Raw genomic sequence first — 21,952 nt, 5'->3', positions numbered from 1 at the left:
AAAGGAAAACAAACAAAATACACTAAGAAGGGAGCCACAAGTGGTACTCATCTTCCTGAGATTATGTACACTAATGATAGACCATTTGGTGTTTCATCTATTGGTGGAGGAAAAAAATACTTATCACCTTTATCAATGATTTTACACGTTATGATTATATTAATCTATTAGCCAAAATCTCATTCGGAGATGTCCTAGAGATATTCTTACCTAAGTTCAAAAGCAATTAGATAAAAAAGTGAAACTGACAGATCACTTAGATGTGGAAATATTAGGGAAAGTACGATGAATAATGACAATGTCCACGTCCATTTTATAGATTCCTTAAGAATCATGGTATATCTGCTCAATTTACTAACAAGATATGCCACAATAAAATAGTGTAACAAAAAGGCTTAATTGTACATTTAAAAGTATGTTAAGTTGTTTGTCTGCATGTATTAAAGAACACCATGTACATCCCTTGTAAGGTAGTTCCAAAAACTCCATTTGAACTGTTGACCACTAGTTTATGACATCTGCACATTTGGGGTTTCTCGAGGGAAGTTAGAATCTAAATTCACATGAAAAGACTTTAGAATGATAAGTGTATTTTTCATTGGTTATCTACAATTCTAAATGTATAGTTTTTGTTACCCTGGTAAGCGTTCTTAAATTATTGAATCTAGAAATCCTAGGTTTATTGAAAAAGATGAAATTAGCGGGAGTGAATAGTCACATAAAGTAGTTATTCAAAAAGTAAGGGTACAGGTTCTTTTGCCTACAACTTCTAGCTTTGTTGTTTTCAAGATAGTTTTACAACCTAATAATGCTTAAGGATAACAATTAAAAGATCAAACACACAGTAATGAAAATGTCCCTCATGGATCAACAATAGTAGAACCATAAGGAATAACATTAAGAAGATCTCAAAGAGAAAAATAATTTTATCAAGTCGTTGGAAATGGTTGACATATTCAAGAGAATCAACATGTTATGATGTTTCAACGTCATTAGGAAGCCATGCTTCTATGAGATATAGGTTGGGGCCTGTTGGCCAACAAACTTAAAAGTAACGCCATATGACCTGCACCTACAAATGAACCCCTAAAACATGCTTGTCTATCAATACCTATAAGGGACGTGTCGAGAGCCACTGGTGTATCATCGCAAGACATTCTTTAGGCTTGTACTCTGGTGCTGTATGACCTGCACCCTGCAAAATAAAATCGCACATTCATTTCTTGAATTTTTTTTTTTTTTTATTTTTTACAAGTTTTTGTAGAAAAGAGAATAGTCAAACATTTCTTGCCTTCACTGTTACAAATGTGAGGTTGAATTCACTCTTCTTATTCTTCATTGTGTATCTACAAGGTTTAAAGTTTATTAAAATTATGAAAATATGATACAACACACACACATTGGAAAATGGAAACCAACCCCGCAACTTGGCCATTAACATGCTGTTGGGGATTGATTAAAAACCGAATGAAAAAGAAGGAATATCGAATGCTCGAAATTATACGTAATATAGTGCTGCTGCACTTTTTTATGATTGTAGAAAAGAAGATATTATATTGTAAATTTTTGTGACTTCGATACTTTTAATGGCTTGAGTTACATAGGTATTTATAGATAAGATTTAACATGTATCTAGCCTAACTCATGAACCAACATTGAATAGATACGTTTCTCCTCCTCTAGTACATTAATGGACAAATGCATGTATAATTATAATTCATGAATCTAGATAATAATTGCAAATTACGTTTCCAACACCCCCTCTTAATTTGCAATTTTGAGAATGTCTCTTGCCTTTTGAAATTTCTCGACATAGATTGCCTTAGTTAGAAAGTCTGCGGGTTGCTCATTTGTTTCAATGAATTCCAAGCTGATTTTACCATTACTCACCATATCTCAGATGAAATGATGTCGCAATTCAATGTGTTTTGTTCTCGAATGAAACACCGGATTTTTTGTCATGACTATCGTAGACATATTGTCACAATAAATTACTGTGGGCTGTTTTTGAACTTGTTTCAAATCTGCTAGTAATCGTCTCAACCAAATAGCTTCGTAAGTTGCATCTGTAACAGTAATATACTCAGCTTCCGTGGATGATAACGCTATTGTTTTTTGCTTCTTTGAACTCCATGAAACAATATTAGTTCCGAGACAAAATAAATAACCTGAAGTGCTTTTTCTATCATCCAACGAACCTCCCCAATCACTGTCTCTATATCCAATCAACTTGCTCTCATTTTCTTTTACATATTTGATGCCTATTTTCTTTGTTCCTTGCAAGTATCTCACGACTCTTTTAGCTGCTGCAAAATGAAGTTGACTTGGTTCATTCATGAACCTTGAGATCATGCTCACGGCTTGAACAATATCCGGCCTTGTGTTTGTGAGATAAATCAGTGAACCAACAAGACTCCTAAATAGTTTGCATCTATTTTTTTTGCTCCGTCATCTTTTCTCAACTTATCGTTCGCTGCCATAGGAGTTGAAATTGATTTGCAATTCTCCATATGAAATTTCTTCAGAAGATCTTTTGTGTATTTCTCTTGAGAAATAAAGATTTCTCCTTTGGACTGCTTCACTTGTATTCCAAGAAAATACTTCATGACCCCTAAATCAGTCATCTCAAATTTATTCATCATTTTTCGCTTGAAATTCTCAACTAACCTTATATTGGTGCTAGTGTAGATAAGATCATCTACGTAGATGCACACAATCAAGAAATCATGATCTTGCTTCTTCACATAGAGAGAGGGCTCATTAGGACTTCGATGAAATCCATTCTTGAGAAAATAGCCATCAATCTTGCTATTCCAAGTTCTTGGAGCTTGCTTAAGTCCGTAAAGTGCTTTCTTGAAGCGATACACTTTATCTTCTTTCCCTTTCACTCCAAATCCTTTAGGTTGTTGTACATAAACTTCTTCTTCAAGCTCTCCATTAAGGGAAGCTGATTTGACATCAAGTTGGAATGCCTGAAGCTCCAACTGCGCTACAAGAGCAAGAACAACCCTGATAGTTTCCATTCTAACAACCGGTGAGAACGTCTCATTGAAATCAATTCTCGGTTGTTGAGAATATCCCTTAACTACAAGCCTAGCCTTGTGGTTTTGTATGCTTCCATCTTCATTATACTTTGTTTTGAAAATCCATTTCAGTCCTATAACATCTTTGTGTTTCGGCATATCTACCAATTCCCAAGTTTTATTTTTTTCTATCATGGCAATCTCCTCTTGCATAGCTTTTCTCCATGTTTCTTCCTTCACTATGACTTCAAAACTTTGAGGTTCACAGGTAAAGAGAGCAAATTCAGATGTCTCAAGAATTTCTCTTAAGGATCGAGTCTTTTTAATCGGTGAATCGGAACTTGAACTTTCATCTCCAACCGGCGATCTTGGTGGGCGAGGATTTGGACTTTGAGGTGGACTAACATGACCGAGTTCATCCTCAAAATTTGATGCATTGTAGAACTCCTCTTGAGATATCAATTTGGACGAATTTCCTTCTCAACTCCATGATCCCATTTCATCAAAAATAACATCTCTTGAAACCACAAGCTTGCAAGTTATAGGATTGTAAAGGCGATAACCTTTTGACTCATCACTATAGCCAATGAAAATAAGCTTCTCACTTTTTTCATCAAATTTATCTCTATTTGGAGTAGAGATATGAGAATATGCAATGCTGCCAAAAATCTTCAAGTGATCAACTACGGGCTTTTTCTTGTGCCAAGCTTCAAACGGTGTTCGGTTTTGAACGGCCTTTATTGGGCATCGATTCAGAATATAAATAGTTGTGTGTATCGCTTCCGCCCAAAATATTTTGGGTAGACTTTTGCCGATCATCATGCTTCTAGCCATTTCAACAATGATGCGATTTTTTCGCTCGGCTACCCCGTTTTGTTGGGGGCTCCTCCGAATAGTGAGCTGCTTCTGAATACCATTATCTTTGCAATACTCTATAAATGGAGTGTAAATAAACTCTCCTCCATGATCTGTCCGAAGGGTTTTGATTTGATGACTAGATTGTTTTTCCGCTAGAGCTTTGAATTTGAGAAATGCGGAAAAAGCCTCAGACTTTTCATTTAGAAAATAAACCCACATCATCCTTGTATAGTCATCGACAAATAAAATAAAATACCTTTTGTTTCCAAGAGAGAGAGTCCTCGAAGGACCCCAAATATCCGTATGAATAACCTCCAAAGGTTCTCTAGCTCTCCAAGATGTTTTCGGAAAGGGAAGTCGATGCATTTTGCCATATATGCATCCTTCACAAACTTGAGTTTTTGCTTCAATTTCTGGGAGTCCAATCACTATATTCTTTTGCTTGAGAAGTTGTAGCCCTTTGATATTAAGATGTCCGTATCTCAAATGCCAAAGTTGAGATTGATCAAAATTTTCACTTGTGAAGGCCACCTTTTCTTGAAGAGGCATATTCATGGGAAACACCTTATTGGAGCTCATAGGAACTGTGGCGATGGTGGAATTGCTTTTCTTGTCAAATATTCTACATTTTCATCATTAAAAAAACAGAATATCCTTTGCGTAGCAGTTGTCCAATACTAAGGAGGTTACTAGTCAAATTAGGCACATAAAGAACATCACCAATGAGCTTTTTGTTACCTCCTTTAGTTTGAACAGCGATAGTTCCCTTTCCTTCAGTGCAATGTAACTTTCCATCACCAAGCTTCACTTCTGAATTGAAATTCTCATCAAGATCAATGAAAATTCTTTTATTTCCAGTCATGTGACTGCTGCAGCCACTGTCTAGGTACCACATATTTTTTGATTATTGTTGAGCCGTCATACAAGAGAAAAGCTGTTCATCTTCATCTTTGGAAAAGTTTGCTTCATCCTTCTCATCTTTGTTCTGGTAATAACAATCTCTTTGAGAGTGGTTAGGATTTCTACATCTCTTGCATTTGTAGAAGCAATTATTTGTTTCCTGATTTGATTTTCTGCAAATTTTGTGAAAAATATTTGCATTTCCAGCTTGACGATTTGGATTTCCGTCATAATTTTTTGATTGGTTGCCTTGTGCTCTTCCTTTTCCTCTTCCTCGAAATGATCCTCCTCGTCCTCGTGATGATTTTCCTCTTCCTTGGAAAGAACCTCCTCTTCCTTGGGAAGATACTCCTCTGCCTTCTTGCCGCTGTTTAGAATTTGAATTATAAAATTTCATTTTGGACTCAAATGCTTGCTGAAGTGGCTGATTTGAGAACCTGCCAATTCTTTCTTCATGTACTTGCAGGGAACTCATCAAATCGTTAAAAGTATATTTAGACAAATCTTTTGATTCTTCAATAGCGGCGACAATATAATCATATTTCGGGGGAAGGCTTCGAAGGACCTTTTGAACAACTTTTTTTTCTTCAATTGTGTCGCCAAGGCTTCTGATTTGATTTACTATTTCGGAAACTCGAGTTAGATAGAATTGCATAACTTCATTATCTTTTTTTGATAAATTGTCGAACTCCCTCCAAAGAGATTGAAGCTTTAGAGATGTCACCTTGTCATTGCCATGAAATCCCTCATTTAAGATATTCCAAGCTTGCTTGGCTCTTTTGACACCGTGAATTCGAGGATATATGGTTTTGCTTAATCCTTGTTGTATAATCTAAGAGCACTTGCATCTCTCCGTAAATTTTTCTTGTAATCTTTTTGTTGAGCCTCCGTTCATTCTTCTTCTTCTTCTTCATTATCATTAGGTTCCGGAAATCCATCTTCAACAACTTCCCACAAATCTTGCGAAATGAAGAGTGTCTCCATTTGACTACTCCAATAATCAAAATGATCTCCTTCAAATATGGGAACTTGTTTAGGAGTATAGGAAAACATGGATGTAGAAACATGATTTGCTGCCATGCTTTGAAGAGGGGAAATAAAATTTGAGATACGTATAGAGAACTAAGCTCTAATACCAAAAATTTGTTGGGGATTGATTAAAAACCGAATGAAAAAGAAGGAATATCGAATGCTCGAAATTATACGTAATATAGTGCTACTGCACTTTTTTATGATTGTAGAAGAGAAGATATTATATTGTAATTTTTTGTGACTTCGATACTTTTAATGGCTTGAGTTACATTGGTATTTATAGATAAGATTTAACATGTATCTAGCCTAACTCATGAACCAACATTGAATAGATACGTTTCTCCTCCTCTAGTACATTAATGGACAAATGCATGTATAATTATAATTCATGAATCTAGATAATAATTGCAAATTACGTTTCCAACACATGCCAAGGTCTCCAGTCATCATCAACAATCAGATTGAGATTGCGAATCCATTTTAAAGGACCCATGTAAGGTACAACCAGGTCATGATCACCACTAAAAGAAAATAAGCATAATTAGAAAACATAGATAAATTTACAATTTTGTTTAGTTACGTTTGTCGTTTAATGATCTACCATGAAATATAAGCCAGTAAATATATTTTAGCTGATGGATAAGACTAAATTTATAACAATTTGAGTCATAAACTTATATGACTTGCTTGTATATTAAAACATTATATCCTTTATTGCTGAAATTTTCATGATAATGAAGAATACTTTCTTGATTCACTTCATAAGATATGCTGTGGTTACATCTCGTCCAGTCTCCAATTGTCCCCTGATGATCAAAAAAACGTGATTACCCTAAATTTTTTTCATAAAATATATGATCTTGTTTTAGTTGAAAGCTAGCACATGGTAAAGCATACTGAATCCTTAATTTTTTTTATTTAACATACCTTTCTAATATGAAGGGCTTCTTGGACAGTCAAATCATTTGCCCAAACATAACATGATTCATAAACTTGACTCTGTAGAAAAGAAATCTGTTCTTGAGAAGCATGCTTGCCAGAGATTTAGAAAAAATGGTAAATATTGCTATAAGCTTCTTTTCTACCAAAGGTAGTTAAAATTTCTCTCTTTACTGAAAAATTAAGTATTAACTTATTTTCTAGAAAAATAAATTTTAAGCCAACTTGTATATAGAGTGAGAGAGGATTAATTAAGTTACGCGACACCGCAGTCGATCTTGTTTGGATACTTTGGGGGCGAGGTGATCAACTGAACCGTCTTCCGAAATGTTAGATCCCATCCAAGATTATCTGTTCTTGGTGCTGTGGATTTACATTTTGGTTCCAATATCTGACCTTCATTTATTAGTTTAAGCACTGCGATAGATCATGAATTTTTTAGTGATATGACATATATAATTAATTTCAAAGGAAAAGAAAAACAAAATAAGATAAAATGCTACCTCTTTGATAGGTTGAAGGGCTAAAAGGCATTGCACATTATTTGGATCAGGATTGTCATATTTCCCACCACAGCTAACTTTTGCTAGCTGAAATTTCGCCATGTAATTACACGAAAATAATATGCAAAATGCTACATTTGATCACCAAAATAATTAAATAAAAAAGATTACCTCAAAATATTCATCGGATATAAGTGCCATGCGGTGAGCAATTGGAACTCATTCATTATAATCAATGTTCGGATCCGTTAATCCATTTCCAACAATGTATCCCTATTTTGATTTCAAAGTACTCTACCGTCAACACAAAAAATGTTATAGTATTGAAAAATAAATGAGTTAGTGAGGGCTAAACAATACTTGGAAGGACATTCGTGACTGCAATCCTGCTTCGTTACCTGCATCAGTAACAACTTAATCAAGCTTTGTTGGATCACAAGAAGAAATTGAATGAAATCTTGTAAGCTTCTTTTTTTCTTGAATACTACCTAGTAGTATTTCCATGGCAACCATGGGAACAAGTTTGCCTCCATAGGATTCACCCGCAACATATAGACGATTTTTGCTAACCACTATAGTATTATCAATATACTGTTAGTTCACTAATCAAACAAAAAAACGGTGGCAAAGTCCATGCAGTTAGGAATGTGTGTGGACTACTAAGTTCCACATCAAACTTTATTTCTATTTACTTCAATTTTAGCTTAGCAAGATCATGTATGATAGATAATGTTGACCTACCTTCCTAAGAAATGTGTAATTATCTTTTGCTGATTTTTTGTCTGAGGAAGAGTAACCTTTTGATATGTTTGCATATGAAAATCCGGTACCAACAGGCCAATCAATGAATATGATACTGGCAACCTGAAAACCATATAACTATATTATAAAGATAGAAAGCTATTGAAGACATACATACATGACTTGAATCGTGCAAGAATAGAGAGGTATTTATACCTTGGTCCATGAATGTGGATTTGGGAGAATTGATGGTAAGCTTCCATCAAAATCTGCAACATCAAAATAAATTGGACCTGTGCACAAGCACACTAGTAGGTGTGAGAATAATTAAAGTTTTATTATAAACTAAAAATCAAAAGAATAATATTTTTTTTTCGATCTCTGGATATTTTGCTCGTTGTATATACCAATTTCTAGTAGGGAAATTATTTTTTTGAGAATAGTGTGTAAACCGTTGGACAAATTAAATAATTTAAAGAGTAATTCAGTCTTCGATGAAATAAACGTATATATCAAAATGTAACATCAACCTTCTGCCGTGAAAGCAAACATGTGAACAGCCAGTTGATGAACAAGATGACATTAAACGGATATATCAAAAGTTGGGCCTTAGTAACTAAAAATTGTAGATTATTCAAAGACATTATATGAAAATTAGTATTGTCGGTTTAAGGAACATTAATTAGTACAAACAGCTTTATTGATTGATGTATTCCGCTTCAGAAAATAAGGCATATAATTTTTACTACTATTTTTTCTCTGAGTAATAGTGTACAACATTAGTAACTGTTGGATTAGTCAATTGGGAGAGGTTAGTAATGGAGATAAATGTGTGATTTCTATCATGTACCTTCATCACATTATAGCATGTTTTAGTGAAGAACTAGAGATGAGGGTTTAATAAGATCAGACAAGTGTATTTTATGCACTTATCTAAGTCACTAAACAAGGAAGATTATGGTTTAATCTTGTCTATGTATTATTTGTTCAGGTAAAACTTGATATTAGAAGTGATTATGACATAAGGAATGAAAATCGAGCTAAAAGGATGGATTCAATACATAATTCAGAGATTGAGGATCAGTTGTATTTTGAATGGAAGATCGAGGAACTTAGTTACAATTATAAGGGACGAGAGCTACACAAGGGATAGAAAACAGGGACTAAAATGCACTCGGTCAAAAATTGAAGGTGTACGATCAGTCACCATAAAGATTACAAAGCATGTTAGAAGAAAAGTCAAGAGCAATGATTGTTCTATGCGATTGCAAAGCTTAGAATGCCATCGCTTAGAACGATATCATGATACTAAAATTTGGAATTTTTTATTTTTTATTTTTTTTCCAATTTCTGCTTCTGTGTAATCTTCGAAAGTGACTTTGGCCAAAATTTAACCTACTTAAAGCCTCAAATAAGGATTCCATCATACTTTTACTTTGAGAACAACTCTTGCAACTATTGAAGGCAATTAACATAAAAATTTTGAAGATTCGAGCCTTGGAGTCAAAGATCAAAAGCAAAAAATAGATTTTCCATCTTTCTCTTGTATTTATACATGTTGAGTGATTTCATAACACTTCTTGTAATTCTATTATAAACATGCTAGGCTTCATTGCCTTGGGATGAAGATGAAAACTATTATTTGAGTATTTTCAATTCAATAACCATTTATTTAGTGAATTCGTGTTCTTGATCTGTTGTTGCATGCATTATTGAATTACTTGAATGCTAGAGCATCATCTATGTAATTAGTTGCTTGTGTTTCCAGGGGTTCCTAATAAATCTAGAACATTACATTGTAAACATACAAATTAATTGATGTTAGATAATTATGGCTTGTGCAACTATACAGGTAATCGTGTAATTAAATGCATTACTTTGCATATGAATTCGGGATAGGGTCTTGCTTAGAAAATGATTGACTCACCATGTGGAATAAGTAGTTGAATATAATTAAACTATCGACTATGAAGGATATACAGATTATACTAGATAACATATTTCGAGAATTGAAAATAGGATAATAATAGATTAATTCGGAATTCCAACAATTCAATCTTATATTTAGTTCATAACTTTTTAGATAATTACTAGGATAATTAGAAATAAACAATTAAACAATTTGTTACAGTTACATTCGAATTTTGTGACGGGTAAATATGATTCAATTGAAAGTATTCATCGTGGGAAGACACTTTTACCCACACACTTGTGAAATTTCACCGGATAAGTTTTTGGCATCATTATGAGGGAATAAAGTTTTTAAACTGAATTTATAGATTCATAACTATATTCAATAATTTATTAATTCTTTTGGTTGCCGAGCATACACCTGATTTATAACTTGGTTCATGCACTCTTTTTAGGTATTTCTCTACAGTATTTGCAAGATTATGATGAACTCGTGCATCTAATGTTAGATCTAAAGAACCTATAGGCAAAGCATAATAGAACAGAGGTTGGCAATGGAAAGAGAGAGAGAATTAGAGGTGGCCAGGTGGCCAACAATGAGATTCCAACTATACCACTAGTTATAGAGGTTGTCAATGAAGACGACACGTGGGTTGGGGACTATTTGATCCCCGTTCCAACAACCAATTGATAAGTATCAGTTACCCTGACTTCTAACAAGAATATTTTCATCTTCGACCAGATGTCATCAATATATTCCAAAATCCTTAAACTATTTGAAAATCCATACAATCATAAATAGGGATTCTTGGAAATATGTAAAGTCAATAACCGTAAACGAATGTCAATGGATGTCTTCCAAACGCGTCTATTTGTCCACGCATTAAAGGATAGCACACATTATTGATATTGCCTCCCAAAGGCAATATCAATATTCATAATTGCAAAACGGGGTATGATAATGAAAGTGTTCGCAATTTGACTAATAGCACCAAAAAAGTCAACGTTTAGACATCTCAATTAGATATTTTGCACATATATCTCAGTGCACATAGAATGCTCTACAAATTTATGCATGACATATAATCTTGTTTGCATGCAATGACATTTAATCATGACATGTAGCACAATATCGCATATCCCGATATCACCAAGTGACTCGACAAATATACTCTATACTAAAGTACCTAGTACCACTGGTATCAAATTATCAAAGTCATGTAGTATTAAGTAACACAAAATATCAAGTAATAGATGCCACATTAAAGTACATATTAAAGGTCTAGCTCATCCATATTTCATACTAATTATCCATTAGAAATCCCTAGTGACCAAGAACTATCCTATATATCAACAATTAGGGTTAAATATCATTTAGAGAGAGAGAGAGAGAGTTTTAGCGTGCGGGGGCCAACACAACTGCCTCCAGTATTGATCAAATATCGGGATTTCATGTTCTGTATGTTATGCAGAGGATTCCTACTATCTTTGTACTATTTTTGCTAAACTCTCGGTATTAAAATGAATTTAGGAAAACTTCCCATTGCGTTTCCTAGCCTAATTTTTTTTTTCCAAGCATGAATTTTAATTTTGTACATGTATATCACATGTTTGTACTGACATAGTCTCACCCGAAGCTCGTAACATGTGCCCTGGTTGATTCTCATTGTACCGTGGAGCGTTTCTACTATTTTTACCCAATCAAGTTATAGAAAAGCTTATAGCTTTGTTACCTTCAGCAAATTGCTTGCTAATACTCAACTTATTCTTTGTTTTCTGTTAACTTACACAATGGATTTCTAAAGGATTTATGTTTCCAAATGAAACACTTATTTATAAACATTTTTATATTCGATATACCTCCTAACTATTGAAAATAACATAAATCCCCTGTTTGAAACCTTTTGTGTGAAAACCCCCCGGCAATCAAGATCACTATTAAAAAAGTAAAAAATGACAAAATTAAAAAAGAATAATTGCAATTTCAATACCTAAACTTTTTATTTTTTTGTAAATTAAATTCAATTTTTTTTATATGTACCACCTACAATCCCAAATCTTCCATGCCCTCACCCAAACAAAAGGACCAAAAAACCTAAAAAGGTTATCGCCTTCGAATAATAATGACAGATATTCATCCTCTCTCAAAGATGATCAGTAGTGCATCATCTTCCTAGAGTTATCTATGCTCTATTCTACCAGAGGCCTCTCTCTTGAAGCCAACCAAGTCGTCTCTCTTGTGCTCCAAATCAAACATAAAAGGGTTTTGTTCTATAATTTTCTTTCATTCTTTTTTTCCCCCTTCTTCTGTTTGTGGTTTTTCCCCCTATGAAACGTAGTAAAAATTATTCCTTTTAGTTCAAGATTTGATTCGAGGTATTAAAGTAATAACATTGAGATAAATAATGTGTGTGTGTGTCTATATATATATATATTTGAATTCGTATGTCTGGTGTATTAGGAAAAACGTGGGTCGAGTTTGGCTTTACAACAAAATGAAATTGAGAAATTGTAGCTAAAAATGGACCCAAGTATTTATGTGGTTCCCCCAATTTAAACTACATTTGGGCAAGGTTAGATCCAGTCTTTGGGACAGGAACTCAGTTTAATATATACATAGCCATCTGAAGTGCTTTAGCCCACAAGGATCTAGGAAGATTAGAGCTACTAAGCATGCTCCGCACCATGTCCAATAATGTTCAATTTCTTCTTTCTGCTACATCATTCTGGCCTTGTGAACCAGGCATGGTGTATTACAAAACTATCCCATTTTCTTGAAGAAATTTTGCAAACAGACCATAGCCTTGTCCATCTTCTGTGTATCTATTATAATATTCTCCACCTCTATTTGATCTCACGATCTTAATCTACTTTCCGCATTGTTTCTTTACTTTAGCCTTAAAAATCTTAAATACATCTAATGCTTCGCTCTTGTTATGAAGCAAGTAGAAATAAATGTATCTTGAGTAGTCATCTATAAAAAAGATGAAGCATCTCTAACCATGTCAATCCATGTCTGGACTACATATATCAGTATATATGATCTCTAATATGTTCAAACTACATTGGCACCTTTCTTTGACTTGTTGGTCTGCTTTCACTTAATGCAGTCTACACAAGTTTTAAAATCAGTAAAATCAAGAGCATTAAGTACCCCATCATTCATTAATCTCTTAATCCACTCTATGGAGATATGTCACAATCTCCGATGTCATAACTTAGAGGAATCCTCATTCATATCATTTAATACCAGTGTGAACATGCATAGCATTATAAGTGGTGTTATTTTGCAACTTCATCATATCGTTCATAAAGAGCAACTTCATTTGGAGTGCTAGTCGTAGTAATTGCAAGTGGTTCGTCTTTCCTTATTTTATAGTCAATGTCCATTCACCCTAGACTGAGCAAAATTCTCTCCTTCCATACTTTATAATTATTACCCTTACGTTCGGGAATATCACAACGGATATCAGGAAAATTTGCAGGTTGACTAGCTGCATAAATTTAATTTACTTATGTAAGACTGAGACTTTTAAATTTCATGCTTTATCAATGTAAATCATGTTTAAATTCGAATCCATTGATATAAAAATTGTCTGTGGGCTAAATTTTTAATTCATGTAGATTTTTTTAATATTAATTGATAGAATTATCAAATTATGTACTTAATTCATAATTGGTGGGTATATTATGATCATAATTTGATATTCTACCCTAAACTCCATGATAAGACTATCAAATTATATCCTAATCCATAATTCCTGTTGGTATATTATGAAAAAAGATAACATGGCATCTTATCCTAATTAATTATATAAATATAATAAAAATTCCTATGGGATAAAATTTATCATATTAAGTATAATTAATTACTATTTTCAACTCTTTATGTGATCCTAAACAAAGCTACTCCCTAATTAATCAAAATTATATAGATCAATAGATGTTAAAAAAAAATTATGAATAAACGATTAACTTAAAATGAGAATAAGTCTAATTGAATAAAACCTTCTCATAATCATTATAAATTGCATAAAAAATTTAAATATAATAAATATATGCAAACTAAATATGAGCACAATTCACAATTAATACAACATAAATTCCATATATTATAAATAATTGAAATATACAAAATTGAAATAAATGCCCAACAATTAGTTCTAAAAAATGGACCAATATTCAATTACATATCTTTTCCAATGGCCCAACGAACAATCAATAAACAATTTTAATTGCCTAGCAAAATGGCCCAATACAAATGTTTATAGTTTTCAAACAACCTCATAATGGCCCAATAATTGATTCTGAAAAATGGCCCAAAAGAAATGGTTATCCTTTAAAATGGGTCCATATACACTGACCCAATAACTAATTGTAAGTGAATTTGTTTAGAAAACTGAAAAATCCTCATATGTATTTCAAAGGCCCAATAACAGATTAGATGCCTTTTGTATTACCCAAATAATCCAATTAAAACATCCTTCCAATTGGCCTAGTGAGTAAACTAAAGGGAAAAATTCATATGTCATGTGTATTGTTTACACCAATTCACAAATCAGGTACAAAAGTTTAAAAATTTAAAATTCAGGTTTCTGTATAATTAATTGAAAATATTTATTAATTAAATATAGTAAAGTTACAGTTACATGATTAATGGTCACATATCATCGAATTAATTGGTTACAGATTATTTATATGTCACAAATTAAAATTTTTGCACGTCACAAATCACGAATTTACATGTCACAAAGTATTTCATTGGTCACAGATCAAAAAAATTACAAGTCACAGGGTCATATATGTTCAAATTTATTGGTCACATATTCTAAATAGTTTGTCACATGCACCAAATATCCCCACCATCAATCATTATCTAGCACTAATCTTGGTCACAAATCACCACCAAGTAATTGCGCTTCCACCACACCATCGATTGCACTGTATCAACACCGTCAACAAAACGAAGACCAATTCAGCAAAAAAAACCACCACCACCAATTCAAATTGTGTATATTTAACACCACCACCAATAAGATCAGATCAACACCACCCATATCCCACGCTAATCCATCCACAACCACCGCCACCACTTCCACGACCATTACTACCACCTTACCACTGCCAACCAACATCACAACCACCATCACCCAAAACCAACAACAAGCAGCCACCGCTATGGCAAATCATTAATTGCGGATTGGAAAAGAGAAAGAAATAACACATTAACACCAAAAAAAACCCCTAATCCACTCCCCACGACGACACCAATCACCATCTACCTTCATTTGCACCGATCGCCCTAGCAGTAGTCATCGAATCAACAGCAGGCGCTGCCACCACAAAGCCCTAAACCACTGCACCCGACGCCGCCACTACTGAAACACAGCAATGGAAAAATTACCACAGAACTCACATTCGCGAGTCCAAGAGAAAAAGGCAACCGCACCGAAGAGGAGGTTTTACTAGCCACTGTGGCGACCGACGATGAATGACGATTGGAGGCCATGGAGTTAGAGAGAGAGAGAGAGAAGAGATTAGTGAGAGAATGAAGACTAGAAGCGTGATGAAAATATTAGGGTTGGGGAATTAAATTTAAATATTTAATATTTAATTATTATCTCAAAACCTGATTTTTGAACAATGAAACTTGGTCACTGATTTTTGAACTGTGAACTTTAAAGATCTAGAATTAGGCAATTTCCACTAAACTAAAACTAATGATTTTCAAATGGGCCAAGAATTAATGGCCCATTAAAGGGCATCTTATTCAATTGGCTCCTACACATAAAATTCATCTCTGTACGTGAATCAAAACCAGAGAACGTCTTCAATCTCCCGTTTCTGAAATTCCTCAAGTTAAACATTCTCTCCATCAAAACTCAAGTTTAAAACCACATAGAGGCTCTAAGATCGATTTTATGGAGAGATTAGAATTTATTTTTCAAAAAATAAATTGGTTAGAGAAGACAGTTTTTAACAAATTAATGGCAAAACACCAAGGCAAAGGTAATCTGAAGATCTGATACCAAATGTAAGATTGAAACTCGATCCTAAACACTTATGCGGAAACAATTGGATCGAGAAATAAAAAATATTGTGGATCGAAAATCGTACCTCTGGCCATTGATGTGTTCCAAAAAGCTTCTTGCTCCAGGTAATGATTCTTCTAAGCTCTCAACTCACTATATTTGATGGTGTTAACTGTATTTCGGGGTGTGTTGAGCTTGGGGACCAATACGAGATTTATAGCTGAGTTACCATCAAACTCTCTATGGCTATTCCTTCATTGTCACCAAAAAATTAGGACAAGAAATGGGCATAGATTGCTCCAGAGAAAAAGGTTGGCGAGATTGGTTCAATGTGAACCATTAATCTTGGAATTTTCAATTTTGTTCACGAAGGATTTGCCAATCTCTGAACTGGAAATTCCAAATAATAAAATCAAACAATCCCTTTACCCCAAGATCCATGGAAAAAGTTGATGTCTATCCAAAAGCGATCTTTGTAGAAAGGTAGGCTGTCACAATAGAATGATAGAGTAGAGTGGGTTGCTTACTTGGCCACAACAAACCATGGCCAATTGGGTAAGTACTCAGTTAGTTATCAGATCATCCAAGAATGGGAATAGGACCTCAAGCCCTTCTCTATCAATTCCAACCTTTCGCCCGATCACTAACTTATCTTTTGCAATAATCCCAAACTTCAATAAATGCAATAGAGCACATTGTGGTAGATGTCAATTCAGTTAGAAAATATGCTATGTCTACATGAAACCAAAACATATAAAAAGTGAATTGCCCGTTAAACCAACCATCCATAATCCATCAATGTATATATTGTCGCTGAAGATTAATCAGGAGTAAAGGATACTGACAATGTCAGGTATTTAAATTGTAAGGAGAATTCATCATTAGTAAAGGATATAGACCTGTTGTCAAGTAATTGAATAGTCGACCATAGACGGACTATTATGCTTTAATTTTCATTCTATTGCATTGCTTCATGGATCCAATCCTTTAAGTTATTCTATGATATCTAGATTTGAGAATATGAGATGAGGGAATCATATCTACTATTTATACGAATTTCAAGGATGAAATTCATAGGAGAGAGTTTGTATCACCGGCCAAGTCTGTCTATTAAATAATTTATTTATTTAGCTAATTCAAATTTAAAATGATTTTTCAGTATCTAACCACATATATTTTTTAGATGATTAGTTAATATGGTTGTTCATTAAAATCTATCAACCTAAGGCAACTTAGGTCCTTAATTGATTAACAAGTGACATAAATTAAGCCCTTGATTGATTTCCATTATTTCCAAAATACATTTTTCTCTTTTTTCAACCACACATTCTTCAATAAAATAATATTGCACACAAAATAAAAATTTTTCCTTATTTTTTAACCACACATTCTCTATCAATCTACTATTTCAAAATGTATTCTTAGACAAAATGGTGCTCAAACAAGCTCTAACTAAGTTAAAAATTCAGAATCCAGAAAAATCTAAATAAGTAATCTAGAAGTGGAGATATTGATGAATAGTTTTTCAAACTGTTTAATCACCGCGTGGTATTGACACTTTCTAGAGGACACACACATAGAAGAACGTGAATCCAAGAATAACGTTCTTTTGGTTCTTTTGGATGAAATTAGGTGAAACATTTTCAGCTCATATGCTCCAGATAACTGCACTAAACCTACTCAAGAAGAAGTCATGCCTCTATCACCCATGGTGCCCACACGAAATGGAAGACAAATGGAGGTTTCATTGGCCAAGCCCATTGACTTCACAATCTCGAAGGTGACAGAGGATTAAGTTACAACTATTTAATCACTGCGTGGTATTGAGACTAAAGTGGAGGGACATAATATAGGAGAAGCATTGAATGAACAATTGGAACTTTCAATCAACCAAGAAAATCCCACGTTTGATGTAGTGGGAGAACCATTCGACCTCCTTCTACATAGTTGCTATATGGAGAGTCTTTGGAGGCAGTCCCCATTGTACAAAAGAAGGATCTCATTTTGTATGAAGAATCTAAGGAGGATTACACACTTACCATTAGAAGAGTCCCAAAGGTTCAAATTAAAGTTCATATACACTAACTCATGTCTAGAAACTTGTAAATCTCCTCATTAGGTTAAAACTCATAGGGAGAAAATGGGTCTACAAGAGGAAAAGAGGGAACGATAGAATGGTAATGCCATTTAAAGCAAGACTATTGACCAAGGGTTTTATCCAATTAGGAGCTCTAGATTATCGGAGACATTCTTACTTGTTGTCATGCTTAAGTCTGTAAGAATCTTCTTATCAACTATAGTTCATTTTCATAAGCATATTAAGGACAACAAGGTGATATTTTTAGTGTTGTAAGTCGATAACATCCTATTTAGGAATGATATTATATCACTGACAAATTGGTTGGTATAGCCAAAATGACATAAAGAACTTGGGTGATGCCAATTATGTTCTAGTTATCCAGATCCTTCAAGATCGGAAGAATAGGAAAGTTGCTCGCTCTTGAGCTTAATACACATACATGATAGTGGTGAGGTAACATTCCCCCCCGCCCCAAAAAAAAAATAATAATAAAAATAAATGGAATGCTTTTTAGACATAGAATATACATTTCATAGAAGCATTTTCTTAGAACTTATAATGAAGAAGGTTCATCTTGTCTCTCTTGTAGGAAGCCTCATGTATACTATGTTGTGCACAACACAATAAACTTGCTAATTTGTTGGGATTGTTAGTAAATATCAGTCAAATCAAGGATTGGAGCCCTGGAAAACTCATAGGCATATACTCAAGTATCTTCAATAAACTAGAGATCATATGATAGTTTTTTCCGCTCAATAATTAGCCCTTACGAATTATACTGATTTTAATTTTCAAGCTAATAGGACTCTTAAAAGTCTAAATCAGGATCAATGTTCAGAATTGGTTGGCAGTTTCATCGTTTGAGGGAGTATTGAGCAATATTGTATTGCTAATTTCATTATGGAAGAAGAGTACATGGAAGCTAGTGAAGCGGCCAAGGAAGTGGTATGGCTTAGGAAGATCTTGCTAGACCTTGAAATAGTTTCTTCTACATCACAGCTTATTACCTTGTACTTTAATAACAATGGAGTATTGACAAATGTGAAAGAACCCTGAAGCTATCAATGTGGATGACAATTTGAACGAAAGTATCACCTTGTTAGAGAAATCAATCAGTGGAGAGAAGTGGTAGTGTGCAAGATAGCTCTTGCAGAAAATTTTGCTAATCCCTTTACTGAGAGCTTACTAGTTAGAACTTGAGGGGCATATTGAGAATATGAGTGCTTTACGTATTTATTAGATATGTTTTTCTCGTTACGTAAATTTGTATGTACTTATGATATATTTAAAATAAAACGTTAATTGATTTTTTGATAAAGCTGTTGCATTAATTTGAGCTTGTAGCTCTTCTAATTATTTTGATATTATAAATCGAGTGCTTAAGTTGTAAGTAGCGAAGTATTCAATTTATTATTCGATGAATATTGGATTAGATCGGGTAAAATACATTTGTGATATTGACCACACATACAATTTCCTTTCACTATCGTACACATGACCTCAAGCCTGAAACGATAATGAACTTCATTTATTTACTTGAAATTCTTTGAGGTCTCTATGAGTTAGATCAAATTTTTGGTTACTATCTCGATGCCTTGATAAATTAGACCAAACTAATTGGAACATATTAACAATATGGAATTTATCACCTTTTCAACACGAACGATCATGACAGCAATGAATTTTCTAGTTGATAATTAAATTTGAGCTCAATAATTCGACATTGGTTGTTAAATTAATATTATGATGTGATCACATGGAGCTTCCAAATGAAAATAAGTTTGAGGATTTATTTATATTTGGAAAGTGGCATTTTTTATCATTTTAATCTTATTCTAAATATTCGAAATAGTCGTCAACACGAAAAATATGTAAAGATGATAATTCAGATAATATAATTATTGATTATATTGCTTCATCAATTGAGATTAGACTAGAAATCTCATTTTTTAGTGAATAGAATGAGATTAATAAATAATTTTGATCAATCAAGAGTTGATCAATCAAGCAGCCACATGTGGTGGATGGTCACATTGCCATGTGACACATTTGGGGTAATGTGCCCTCTGTGTATATGGAAAGATAAACTTTGAATCAAAAGAAAGGAAATTCATTTTCTATTTTTGAAATTTTTTTGTATTCAAATTAAGTCATATATTTTTTATAAATTTCAATCTTAAGAACAATTTAAAGGGATTTGTAAAGCACGCTATATGTTTATTTATTTAATAAACACTTATTTTATGTGCGTATATATAGACAAATAAAACATATACACACATATTTATAGAGAGTGATTACCAATTTCATAGACGAGAGGGGATAAGCCAGAGCAACCAGGTCCACCAGTAATCCAAAATAAAAGAGGGTCTGTTTTAGGATTATTTTCCGACTCAACGAAATAGTAGAATAGCTGCACTTCATCATTTTCCCCCACACCAATGTATCTTTTCAATCATTCAAACAAAAATTCTAAAACTATTTACAAAGAATTCAGTTTCTTGAATTTACTTTATGTTTGATAACAGAATGAACTCAACACTGCTAAACATGAAAAGAAATTAAATAGTAATGAATAACGAAATAAAGATTGAAAGAACTGACCCGGTTTCAAGTTTAAAGGGCAGAGTACCCGAGTAACCTGGAAGAGTTTTGATGATGGACTGTGATGTTCCATTGTTGAAGAGTAGCAGAAGAAGAAGTGCGGGCAACCCTATCCAATTCATTATATTCACACCCATAAATTAATTAAACTGAGGAAAAATATAGTTTAATTTGTTTTCTAAAGAGAATTTGTAAGGACTGGGATTTGAAATTGATGGCAGAGTGGCTGAAGAACGCGGACAAGTTGGCTGCCTATTCTGATATTTTTGTATATGAATAGACAGAAACCATTCTCGTTACCTGATTAATATTTTGTGACGAAGGTCTTCAAAAACACATATTTATCACGAGTTTTATATGTGCGATACAAGACAAAAAAGTTGAATAGACCATTCACGTTACTATCAAATAATTATCACAAAAGTACCCCGTCATAAAAATAAAATAAAATAAAACAAAACAAAAATATATAAAAATAATATCACAAAAGCCTTGAAAAAACAAATTTTTTATAAGTGATGGCAACTAATATTTTTGTACTCAAATTAAATACAAATTTCAGTACTCTATATATATAATTTTTTTCCCCCTTATGTACCATCTACATCATTATATCATTTAGATAGGACATGCTCAGACGGAGGGGCCCCATGTATATAGATGTGACATTGACTATTCAATGGTATTTGATTTATTAAACTAAACATCTTCGAAAACCTCGTCTTGGATTTGAATTGGGTCCAATTCACTATACCCACTCGGCCCATTTCCATTTTTCTATATATATGGGTTCACTTCACACTTATAGTATCTTCATTCTAACCTTAGCCAAACCCCTCTTTCGTCTTTTGCACCCACTCTTCTTTTGTCCAACAGTTGACTTGACCGTCTGATTGCAAATTACTATAGAACATTTTCTTGATTGGTAGCTTTTGCCTTCTAAAGCATTGTGTAGGTGACATCCACATAGAGGAAACGTGTCAAAGATTTGTTTGCACATTTTCTAAGGTCGACAAATTGGCGTCGTCCGTGAAAAATTGGTAGATTAACCATGTTTCCATCACATCTAAAAGGCCAACCTGAGATGGATTTTTTCAGGTAATTTGTTCTACCCAAAAACAACAAGGACAACAATCGTCATTTCTTCAATAAAACATAGAGGTCGACCAACAAGACAGAACACTAAGAGGATGAACTTTTGGTCTTGGTTCTCAAGAAAAAAAAAAAAAAAGGAATGTCAGTTGATCAACTTGGATAGGAGGAAAAAAGGGAAAAAAATCCCAAATTTGACTTTCTATCACTCAACTGATTGCAACTAAGCTCTACCTC

General features: G+C 33.6%; 1 pseudogene; it reads right to left on the bottom strand.

The window, feature by feature from the left end:
- Nucleotides 1-6,501: 6,501 nt before the first annotated feature.
- On the bottom strand, nt 6,502-20,942 carry LOC111382606 (annotated as a pseudogene).
- Between the last annotated feature and the right edge of the window lie 1,010 nt (nt 20,943-21,952).

This window comes from Olea europaea, unplaced genomic scaffold, assembly GCF_002742605.1.
Source record: "Olea europaea var. sylvestris unplaced genomic scaffold, O_europaea_v1 scaffold2536, whole genome shotgun sequence".
NCBI classification, from domain to species: Eukaryota; Viridiplantae; Streptophyta; class Magnoliopsida; order Lamiales; family Oleaceae; genus Olea; species Olea europaea.
The sequence above is the reverse complement of the archived record's forward strand: the minus strand, read 5'-3'. Positions and strand labels throughout refer to the sequence as shown.